Genomic DNA, 12,493 nt, shown 5'->3' with positions numbered 1-12,493 from the left:
GGCACAGTTTAGCGGAGGATAGAGATCTCCCCCTCTCCGCTGAGGCATCTTCTTATCCTGTCAATCAGCGGCCCGCCTCCACCCCGGCTCTGCGCGGGGCTGAGCAGCTTGGCAGAGATGCAGGGTGATGATGAGAACTCGTCGCAGCCTAGCAGGGTTTCCTCCTCATCAAGCTCAGAACAAAGGGGGGCCCGGTCCGCTCGGCTGCTCTAAATACAGCCTGCGACGGGCCCCTGCCAACTGCTTAACACGCTGCTTTCAGACGCAGACGGGAAAACGACGAGTGTGGATCCTGGAAGAGGTGATCGGAGGGGTGAAGGCGGGAGGTCGGACTTCGGCAGTCGCAGGGAAGAGTTTAGTTGTGTCGTGGTGGTTCGACGACAGGTCGAGCGCGGCGGATGTTTTCAAACCTCGTGTTGCTCTGCTGTGAACAGTCGGGGAGGTGGAGGGACCGTTTTCTTTAACAACACAGATTTGATTTGATTTTTTACAGGTGGCTGAAATCTAAAGTTCAGTTTCTAAATATGACAATAAAAGCATCTGTTGGACACGATAGACCCGAGAGAATATTTACAGGTGAGATTTCCGTCGTGGAGCGTTCGTGTTGTGTTCAGACGACCGGACAAAATCCGATTGTCCTCATTCCAGTTTCATTTTTGAAAGTCTGAACAGCAAAAAAAAACAAAAAACCTGAAATGCCATTTTTGCAACCTGAAATGTGATTCCAGTCAGATTTCTGCAGACGTGTCTCCGTCTTGTCGCTCTGCTGGATCAGATCTGATTTCTTGGTGACGAGGTGAGCAGATCGTTTGTTACCGCTAGCAAAGCTAGCAGAAAGTGTACATGTTCGATGTGGAGGACAGACGAAGCAGCCTCACAACAGAAGCCCAAATAAACTGTCGTCTGCAGCTTCCGTGTTGGAAAGCCGCGTCACCTGCTTACCTGTGCATACGTTGTTACCATAGCAACCCATGCAGATTGGTTGGTGATGTCTGGAAACACCAAATCTGAGCTGGGAATTTTAAAAAGCTATTTTCCAGTCGGGGAATTTGATAATTATTTGGGCCAAGTTGTGAAATTTTCGGGAATTTTGTGTGCACGTTTACATTTTTAGTTGCCAGTTAATGAGTTATCGTTTGATTAAATCGGTGCAGCCAGAAGTTACACAAACCAGAGCAGCGTCTTGTCGACTCAGCACAACAGCAGCATGTTTTCTGTTCATTGAAGGTCACGGAGTTCAGCTTTTTAGTAGGGAAGGGCATTTTAAGCAAAAGTACTATCTGAATTTCACCTCGATTATTAATGAAATATTGATTATTGATCAGTGGCTGGCCGTCTGCTCTGTGTTTCACTCCAGGGTCGGTGCTTATCTGTGAATGCTAACTTTACCTGCAGAGCTCGACTGCGCCTCATCTTCCTTTATGTTCTGAAGCAAACCTCCGGACACCGGTGGCAACGTGTTCTTCTTCTCCTCATGTTGTTTAACGGCGACTGTCAGACAGTTTTTAGGCCAATTACCGCCACCCACTGATGGGAGTAACTCATTACAACCATGCCCGGTAAAAACAGGGGAAATAAGGAAGAACGATATTCGCACATACTAATCGATTTTCTTTTTGTTTAACGACTATCAGAATATTTGAAAATCATGTTCCAGTCCTACTTTTTAGTCCAGAAAAGTCAGGGAATTTTAAATTTGACTCTGAGTGGGATCTGATTTGAGAAGAAAATCTGATGTGCCTGCAGTCTGAACAAATCTTTAGAGTCAAAAACCTGCCTGTGACAGACGCTATTGGCCCACAGTGCAAATCACAATAACCAAAAGAAATAAAGAAGTTTACAGAACTGGAAAATAAAGAAATACAACCAGTGTGGGTGGTGGACAGCTGCAGCTCATCTCCGTCTCTCTGATGTTTACAGGCAGCTACAGAGGAGCTTAAACTTAGCTGCTGTTAGACTGAACCAAACACCAAAACAATGAGCTGAAAGTACTCAAAAGTAGTAAAACATTCAACACCACAAACACACAGACAAACACACACTACATAATGCAGGAGGGTAGAAAAGAGCAGAGCAACAACAACATGTTCCAGTCCATCATCTCATCCTCTCTGTCCTGCTGCTAATTCAGGAGGGCATCACTAAATGGCTCGGCCCGACTGTGGACATCGCAGCTGTTAAACTGTCAAAAAACATTCACCACACACTCACACACACACACACACACACTCACACACACACACACACACTCACACACACACACACTCACACACACACACACACACACACACACACACACACACACACACACACACACACACACACACACACACACACACACACACACACTTCCCTCTCCCCTCCAGCTGCCTCGCCTTGTTTCAGGCCTGTCTCTTTCGCTCTGGGCTGGGAGGTTGTGGGGGGGTGAAGCCACCCTGCCTGGGACAGACTTCACCTCTTCCTCCTCTCTCTCTCTATCTGTCTGTATTTGTGTATGTTTCTCTCTCCGGGCAGCGTTGTCACCTCCGTTCACATCCGTCCAACCAGCAGCGAGAGCGAGAGAGATCAAGTGTCGAGCGCTAAACGGACATCTATGTTAATGTGGATGCGACTGTAGGTCTGAACGCAGCCGCGGCACCGGGCACCGCGCTCATGTCACATCGTGGATCATCTCGGCGACGGTCGGCCCGCCGCGGGGCTCCTCTCTCCACATCACATCCACTCACATGAAACGCACATAAACAGGTCACTTGATGATGCCACTTTTCTCTTTCCTGCTGTTAGTCCACTCAGACAAGGTTTCAAAACATAATTAGATTACATGTGTGCAGCTGCAGACGAATGCAGGCACCCACTGCCACGAACACTTTGCATGGCAGAGATCAGAGACTCTCTCATGAGTGACGATTCGGTTTTATTGATCTTAAAGTGATATTTAAAGTAACTTTTAAGGTTATGGAACAGTCATGGTTAAAAGAAACAGTGACCATCGACCAATGTTTTGTTGACCCCTCCATCCACCCCGACCTCATACCTCCTTTGTGGATCTATAATTACGTTTCCTGACTTTGTATTTTGCGTTAGTTAGGCCCAATCCCATTCTGCATCCCGACTCCTCGCTCAGGAGGGCCGTCTATCGGGGAGCCAGAAGGAGTCGGGCTTAAAATCTTAACGAGGGAAATGGGACACCACTCATTATGTCAACAATATCCCGAATTCGCCGAAGTTATTTTATGAATAGGTTTAGTAAGTCTCAGGAATTTGATTAGTACATTTATGGAAATAAACAGTATGATGACAAAATAGTGTATCTCAAAATAATATGCTTTTAATGCTCATTAACAAGACTTCATTCAATCTGTTTCAACCAGAAGTAACTTTATTATCCCAAAGCTGCACTTCCAGATTACAAACATATTCTTGAAAAAAAATAAATAAATCAATTTATTTATTTAATGGATCACATTTTTCATGTTATGTTGCTTATGTTGTTTCAGTTTGTTAAGTATTCAGTTTGTTAAATACATAGAGTTAGGGCCAAGGAGGGGGATTTGGATTGGGCCTTATAGTCCCTACAGGGTGCTGTTACAAGGAAATGATACGAGGGTTTATAATGAGCTGTTTGCACTATTTTTCATTCATACATTTTTTTGGACATTTTTGGCATTCACTAAAATATTGGACTGAAATAATGGATCGATGAACCAAACTATCCACCCAGGAGCAACACAAAGGTTCAGTGGCTAACTAAACATTTCACCGGTTAACACTCCAGGTACGTTTCTTGCACAGATGGCAATTAAAATAGTTTGCTCCAACTATCGGTGAGGGTCTTTCAAACAAGTCTTATATCACAAAGGAACACAACACCCTACGCTAAACTCGGATTAAAAAAGAATAAGCATTGTAAAAAAGAGACGGCGAAGTTGGCCAGTAAAGACGAGGCGAGTCGCGGGAGTGAGTCGTATTTATATCTGTTTGTTGGAGCTCTTTCAAGGTGCTGGCAGACTGAAGGAGGTGGTGGGAGGCAGAATCACAAAGCGGATGGCCTCGGTGTCATCTGCTCATACCAACTATGCCTCTCCATACATAACATGGGAGTCTACTGCATCCAAAATACCCCTGCAGACGATGACAGGAAGGTGGTGCAGAAGTAACAGGTGCTCTTTACTCAGGGACGATTAAAGAATATAGAAATACAACTATTACAGTTCATTATGGTGCTTAATCATATATAATATTTACGTTATTTCTGAGTGAGAGTCTTAAGATTCTTTATTTAACACGGGTAAATACAGTTTTGAGCAACTAAAAGCCTATTTTTAGTTTTACAACTCCGAGCTGTATGTATTTATTTATTTGCCAGTATAACAAACATGTTATAACATATAAAGTTATATAATTAACCACATTAATAAGTACTGAAGGGTAACATAATCTTATGTATGAAGCCCCTTCAGGATAAATGATTATAACGGTGTTATTATTATTTTATTTTAAATATGATACTTCACAAGGAGGAGGTCGTAGTTTTTCAGTAAATATACAAAATATAAACAATAAAATTGTACACATTTCAAAATGTGTTGCAAACATGTGGGTGTAGCAGAGTTTCAGTTTACTGGTCAGAAGGTGTTGTTGAAGGTTTTCTGTGTCTGATGATGTCATCAGGATTATTTGCTCTGTGTTACACATGGGAGGTATTGGGTTTGAAGATATATCCATTTACCAGGAAAGTGGGGGCCATGCTGAAAGATGCTAACAAGCTGCATGGTGGGAAATGTAGGATGAGATGTTTGTGCCCATACTCAAGTCAGAATATCATTTATTCTCTGCTCTCCATATTTCTCATGAGTGCCATAAAGTTTACAACAATTCAGTGTCACTCATTAATCCAACTGTTTACTATTTTTATTGTGTAAACTGTTTGAATTAATTTCAAATATTTTGTTAATTTAACAGGTGCATTATGGGATGCAACTTATGATTTTTTAAATTTGATTTGAGCATATATTCATATTGGTCATCTCTTTGAAAATCAACTGGATTTATAGTGTTAAACAAGCCGTTGTTATTGCAGGCCATCAAATTATTTCATTGTAGCCTGTCGGCGTCTCGGAGAGAAACAGAAGGTCCTTCAAGTTTAGACACCAAAACTACTTGGTTGGGTTTCGATTAAACTCATTTGGTTAAATAAGTTACTTTACACATTATGCTACTAAGATATGCTCCATAAATTTACTCAAAAATATATCCACGATGCCTTTTGGCCTCACATGGACATGGGCAGTGGTCTGAGTGAACATCCTGCGCTCGATCCTTCCGGTCGCTCTTTTCAGCATCTCAATGACTTCATCCTTCGAATCAGGTCGTCACGGCACCAAAAGGCACCTCGGACATGTCTCGGAGACCAAAGGGTCGAATCTGACGCGTGAGAATGAGTCTGAGTCTCATGTTTACTTTTTACCAAAGTAAAACAGCTGATTCATTTCTGTTTTTGTTTTTTTGTTTCAGCGGTTGTACGTCTCTCAGTTCCTCCACATGATGGTGTGAAGAAGTTACCATGAACACATCCTGGTTGAAATACTGAACAACTGTTTCATTCATTCATGAATAGATTTTTCTTGGCCGACAGTTCAAGCATCCATCCAACCTTCTCAAAACTCTCTATGTGCAACTTTACATTATAAAATGTAAACTGCCCTCAACAAATACTTTAAAGAGCGAAACAAAGGCCCACTGCAGACATGAAGTCCTCTGAACGGCCCTGCAGGGTTCATTTTTCTCCTCCGCACCGATGTCACGTTATAAAATGGGATGCAGAAAGAAGTCGCTGAAAGCACCGCGATGCTGATGTAAATCTGCTGCTCACGTTTCAAAGTCGAGCGTTTTCTTTGTCACCTGCCAATAAGGCTCTCTGCAGCTGACAATAATGCTCCTGTGTGCTACTGTATATCGTGGTGGTGCAATCATCTGCCACATTCCCCGGTGAGAAACTACCTCGGAGAGCGAAACCGATTTCCACAATCTACATCAATCGTCCATCCATCCATCTCCTCTATATTCTCCTCACAGGCTGCAGCCCTCCCATCTCGCTTAGAAAACCATTACTCTCGGCTCACGCTAACCGTGCGCACAAGATGTACAATTAAAACCTGATTTCTGCTGAAGAAAATTAGATTTAATGAACGGCAGGCTGGGCAACAACAGATGGTTCGTCTTATTGGCGGCGCAAAGATAGACTGGGTGTTTGAACACCTTCAGATCAAATGCCAGTGGTTATCAATTAGGAGTGGAGGTAAGCTCCTGACAACATGAAATGCAGCGGAGGCCGCGCTGCCGCGGCCCTCACCTGCACGCACCGTCACCGGCAAGGAAACGCAGCCTTTCCATATGCTGGTGTCAGAAACGCTGCACGAGCACAGATGTTGCGTAATGTCAAACGAGAAATCGTGCGTCAATAAATAAAAGCCGAGTTCATGACGATGGCGTGTGTCCGTCCACTTCTCCCCACAGTAACAGCCAGGTATGAAACCTGAGTGGCTGTTTTACCTCAAAGAAAGCCCAGGAGCTGAAGGCCACCCTCATTTACTTGGTATCCTAAATGTATTCTTAATCATATAAAATTAACAAAATAAGAATAATTTAAAAAATGCAAAATTTGGAGCACTTTTGGGAGCGGCTACTTCCGCGCCGTCATTCCGCTTCAAAGAAAAAAGATAAATGATGATGCCATTAAAAGTGAACTAATTAAGGAAGGCTTCTTTTAAGAACTCATTAACTGCAACCTCATTTACATAATGATGCATATTAATTAAGTTTTAATGAATCTGAATTTCCAGCAAGCCGCATTTCTTTGGCTGTGGAACAAATTGAACAAATTATTTAAAAGTGTTCTTGAATCTACTTTTCACACCAAAGGGGAGAGAGAATGCAATCATTTGTAGAAAATCATATTTTTTTTCTCTCCCCAGCCTGTGCCCATCTGTTAATTATTTTTAAACGTAATCATTTACCCTTTTGTTTTCTAAACCACAGAGATTTCTCCCCCTTCCAAACCGAATCGGGAGGTAAGGGACTGGCACTAAATATTTCAGAGTGTGTAAAAGTCTGAAATGTGTGATTACGAGGCAGATGAAAGATTTGTGTTTTTGCTTGTTGTCATGTGGGATGTCGAGCACTCAGCACTTCAATTGACTGTCTGTCGCTGCACATCCTGCTAATGTGCAGGATGTGCAGCGAGGGGTCGAGGCGCGTCGCTCGGGGGTCCGTGTGTTCGCTGTCAGCCGCACACGTCGGCGGTGACGTCCTCAAATGTTTTAAACTCATCATCCGACGAGTATCAGCAGTTTTAACGACGGCACGCACGTCAGAATATTTGTGAGAGTGTGCGAGAGGGCCGGTCGGTGATCAAAGCGGGCCCTCCGGTCCGACTGCAGTGTTTGTAGAAGTCAGATCGGCTGTATCACTGCAGAACAGAAACTCAGGGACCACCTGTCTCCCGGAGGATGATGTTCGGAGCATGTTCACACCAAAAACATCAAGCAATTGTCTTTTAGTTTGGTCTAAATTTAGCTTTCAATGCTGTAAAGAATAAGACATGTTTTAAATCTTATTTTCATTTTCTCAATACTACAACTTTATATTGATGAATTTTCAAAGGTGTCAGCTGAGACATCACTTGAGAGAACAGTTTTTATTGAACAACCTTTTAATAAAAAACGACACTTATTCACCTCGTCACTCAATTTGTGTCAACTCTGGCCGACACAATAAAAATCCCATTTTAATTTGATCAATCACACATCAATGTTAGCGCTCCCATTATTAATAACAGTGGTCAGTGAAGGAGTAAAACACAAACTACATTTCTGTTGTGTTTCCTCACAATTCTGAAAAATCCTGTTTTCCTTAATTATCCTTAACTGTCATTTTAATATAATTCAAAACGCAGTAAAACGAGTTTTAAAGGACGGTTAAATACACAACATTGAAGCTGTAAGTCTTGGATAGAGTTCAGTTTCATATAAAAACATGACATTTTATGCTATAATCATATATCAACATGAGATATGTCAACTCTTACCTATCGTTACTGAACCTACGTTTAAGAGGTAGAACTGGCAACTAAAGAACTGATGACGTTGATGTAAAAGTGTCATGTGTGTATACAAGATATGGAAATTAGGTCAAATGTATAAATGTATGTGTATATAAGCATTAAGGACCAATATTTTCCAATGATCCTGAATAATGTAATATCCAAACAGTATTTAGACGTATGTTTCATCGGTTATAAAACCTGATGTAGTTTTCAACCTGATCTGTGTCAACCATGGAGCCATTTGGTGTTATGCTGACTGCCTCTATAACCTAAAGGTCAAAGTTCATCCAATAATCCTTAAGAAATATCATAATGGGATGAAAGATTTTTAAAAGTTGTCGCAGCAACGAGTTTGTCAGTTTGACACTTTGACCTCTCGATGAGGTCGTTAAGTTACATTTCTGTGTATTTCTCTGTTTACGGTCTTCTGTCAGTATTTATAGTGTTTATATCATTTTACATTTGTAGATTTTGTTTCTCTGTGAATGGTGTGAAAAGTAATAAACGGTTACAATGTGTTCATTTCCACTAAAAACAGCAAAATAATCATGTTGTGTTGACCTTTACATTCATTATTTTTGCCATCAACAGGAAGACAAACCTGCTGACGTGTTTCAGCATGAAGAATATCACTTCTCAGGATGTTTGAGGTCCCTTTCAGGACGGTTAAAAACTTTGATATGTATCTGCAGTGGTAACTCAGGTCATATAGTACTTCATGAAGTAGAAGTATTATGTGGGATGCAAAGACAACAGTGAAAGCTTCTCATTGTACTACAGTATTACAGTAGTTGAATAAATAGACTTTACAATATAAAACGGACAAAAACTCCATAAACCCTCCAGATGTGTTTCATGCTCGCAGCTGTGACTCCACAAACATGTTGGATTGTTTCATACTTGTTTCAGGTGCATCACTTCCTGTTTGTAACTAATCAGTCGTGTCTACTTCACTTTTACACTTACTGAGATATTTATGAGTGCATTGATATCTGTCAGTCAAAGTCTTTAAGTCTGCTTACTACATTCAAAACAAGAAGAAGTGCACCCGTGATGTCCGTGTTGATGTTAATCCAGAGCATCCCGACATCCTTTTCTCTTCTCTCCTCTCAACAATCCTTCTGTTGTTTATCTACTGGAGGTGATTCAGATTCACACTTTAGGTCTCAAACGACGTAGAAGACTATATTTATCTCTGATAGCATGAAGTCAACAGCTGCTGCTGTATTTATCATCATTCAATGTTCATGGGGTGTTCTCAAGCAGAAAAGACACACAAAAAAAACTCAACAAGCCCAGCCTTGTTTTACACACACACACACACACACACACACACACACACACACACCTGCTCGTCAGGTTAGTCTGGGAATAGGTGAGAGCTCTGGAGATGGGTGGAGGACTGCGGTCCTTCATGGATAGAAGCAGGCTGGTACCACAGGAGGACGACTCAGCCAATAGCAGCGCGGCACAAACAGTGCACTTCCTGCCTCGCTGGTCCCGGAGGACAATTGGAGGAGATGTCTCCGAGGACTAAAAAGTCCACCTAGTCGCCTCCCCCCCCCCCCCCCCCCCCCCCCCTCCTCCTCCTCCTCCCCCTCCTCCTCCTCCTCCTCCTCCTCCTCTCCGTGGTGGGCTGGTGGTCTCTGTAGAAAAAACAACAACATGGCGCTGGCCGGGTACTTGTGACAGCGAGTGTCTACCTCGGGGGAGGTCAGAAGTCAGCGATTCATACGAGACAAGCTGGTGATGCAGTGTAACCGAAAATGGAAAGCAGATGTTCGTTAATTAGGGGAAATGTGACTGACAAGACTTGAGCGTCGAGGTACACGAGCTCGCCCGCCATCCAGCAGCTGTTGTTACCCGACTTCATTGTCAGTCTCGTACACAAGTCACAGCTTCCCCGCCGAGCCGGGCCCAGACGCCCAGCACCCACAATTATCAAAATAGAATTAAGCTTGATTGAATCGAGCAGATTTTCTCCTGAATATATCTTCTGTTTTTGTCTGTGTGTTTTTTTGTGTGTGAATGAGCAGCTACGCTCACACCACCTTCTGGATTTCTTTTCTCTTTCTGGCTTCCTCCCCCTGCTCCCCCCTCTTTTTCCGCTCCCCTCTTTCTTCACTCCTGCCATCTCAGCTGCATGAAAGTGCAGCAAAAAGACAGACCTACAATGATTTACCCAAAACATCAAACAAACAAGACAAAAAAAAAAAAAAAAGACTTCTCATTCGAGGAAATCATACATTTCCCTGGATCGCTTTCCCGTCTGATAAAAAGTACATTTTCACTTCCCAGAAAATTGCTTGTATACAATCGTTGGTGAATAGGAAAAGCTCATCTGCATTTTATTGCAGCCTGTGTGTCGGTAGAAGACCCCTTTCCTTAAAGAAGATCTTTATCTTTCCTGTAAACAGACGCTGAATGCTGCTCGCGGTCACTGCAGAGAAACACAGGACTGATCGTCCTCTTCTGGTGAGAGAAGTCAGTGGAGGAAGGTTTTCACCACAAAACAACACACACACACACACACACACACACACACACACACACACCACACACACACACACACACACACACACACACACACACACACACACACACACACACACACACCTCTGGTCAACAGCATAATCCTGTGAAATTGATGAATGGCTCGACATTAGGCCCATTCAAACAACAGATGTTAATTCACTTCACGTGAATTATCAGATCATTTGTGTCAGGCTGCACAATATGAATGACACAGATTATGTGAGATCTGGGGCCTCTGCTGGCAGACCCCGCCATCCTGCAGGCCTCTAGGTAACACTCCTCGTAATTGTGTGTGTGTGTGTGTGTGTGTGTGTGTGTGTGTGTGTGTGTGTGTGTGTGTGTGTGTGTGTGTGTGTGCCATTATGTCTGCGTGTGTGAGCGATGATGTCGCTGCAGAAGGACACCAGGAGCCCCTTCGGATCTGCAGAGGAGAGCGGTGCCTGATGGGAAACGGAGTAATTTATGCACGGCGAGCTCGCAGGTGACGTAACTCCGCCTCTGGTGGCCATGTTGGAGGACCTCGGCTCTGAGGCGGCGGCGGCTGCAAACAGCTGTTGCGTCTCTTAACAGACAGCTTGGCGTGAGTAGATATTGTTAATTCCTGTGCTGTTTGACGCTGAATCGATCATCAGACTACGGAGACTTTGGGTTCATTCTGCATGAACGTCAGCTTGTTGAATAGACAGTTGAATTTACCCAGACAGTCTCCGTTGAACAAGTAACATGAGACACGCAGTCAAACCTTGAGCAGTAACACTGGACCATTTGCACGACACTCAATTGCACCATTGTTTAGGTGTATAGATGTATTCATGTTTTTATGTCTATTTATGTTTTATATGTCTATTTATGTCTGTTTCTATGTTTGTACGTTGAGAGAAGTTACAACTGGAGTCATGTTCCTTGCATGTGTAAACATACCTGGATGATAAACCTGATTGATTCTGATTGTAATTCTGAAAATGCAGTTTGCGGTGATTTTGATTGACAGGTTTTTGTTTGTCTTTTGAAATGAATTTGTAGCATGATTTGATGTACGGTGTAAACATACAAACCGAGTTACAGACACCATGAAACCATGAGATAACGTTATCTGCTGTAGTGACAGTACAGTGTTTTACTCATAGACAGAACTCCTTATATACATGTAGCAGGACCTGCTGGTCAGAAAGGCAGCGCTGCACAAATCTGTAGACTGCAGAGGAGCTGCAGGAGGGTCAGCTGACTCACATCAGGTGGTGCACTGCTGCACCGTGCAGTGTGTAGTGCTGATGCAGGATCTGTGGCCACAGAAGATAACCTCACCTGTCACCTCATCAAGCACAGAAACACCTTTGAATTGGTCACAAAGCCGGCCAATCACAGAAGAGCTTTGTTATTTCTTTTTGACCTCGACGGTCGTGTGTAAAGGACAAAAAGAAAGTGCTACCTGCTGTGAGGAAGAGAAGAGAAGTCTCGGTTATGAAATGTTCTGATAGTTGAGCAGAATTCAATGTTTGCAGCCAGTTTATTGAAGGAAACAAAGAAAGAAGTCTTCATCACAAGATATTCTGAGAAACCTTTAAGAAGTGAACAAACAATCTGTGGATTTGATTTGTTGAAATGAAGCTTCCCATGTTGACGTCCACTAAAGTAGTTTGTATGTGTGGAACTCGTTCCGATGCTTAGAGGTCATGTTTTGACATGTCTGTCCAGTTTAGAGCTTCAAAACACACCACATACTGTGCAGGTTGCAGCTCAGGCTTTTAGCACGTGAGGGATAAAACAAATATCATTTATTTAAGATGCAACTTTTCCAACGGCCACACTGAGTACAGTCAGCAATCAGGAGTCCAGTCCAGGGAACGTCTCTGT

General features: G+C 42.9%; 1 long non-coding RNA gene across 1 annotated transcript; it reads left to right on the top strand.

Moving 5' to 3' along the window:
- The first annotated feature begins 452 nt into the window (after positions 1-452).
- On the top strand, positions 453-11,213 carry LOC138212184 (uncharacterized). Its single transcript, XR_011179407.1, has 3 exons — positions 453-576; positions 10,522-10,579; positions 11,036-11,213. It is a non-coding gene; the product is annotated as an uncharacterized lncRNA (long non-coding RNA).
- Positions 11,214-12,493: the final 1,280 nt, after the last annotated feature.

Source organism: Embiotoca jacksoni, unplaced genomic scaffold (assembly GCF_022577435.1).
Source record: "Embiotoca jacksoni isolate LCO1_2020_lvr unplaced genomic scaffold, fEmbJac1.0.p SCAF_53, whole genome shotgun sequence".
In the NCBI taxonomy this organism is placed as follows: Eukaryota; Metazoa; Chordata; class Actinopteri; family Embiotocidae; genus Embiotoca; species Embiotoca jacksoni.
Note: the sequence above shows the minus strand (reverse complement) of the source record. Positions and strands in the feature narration are given on the sequence as shown.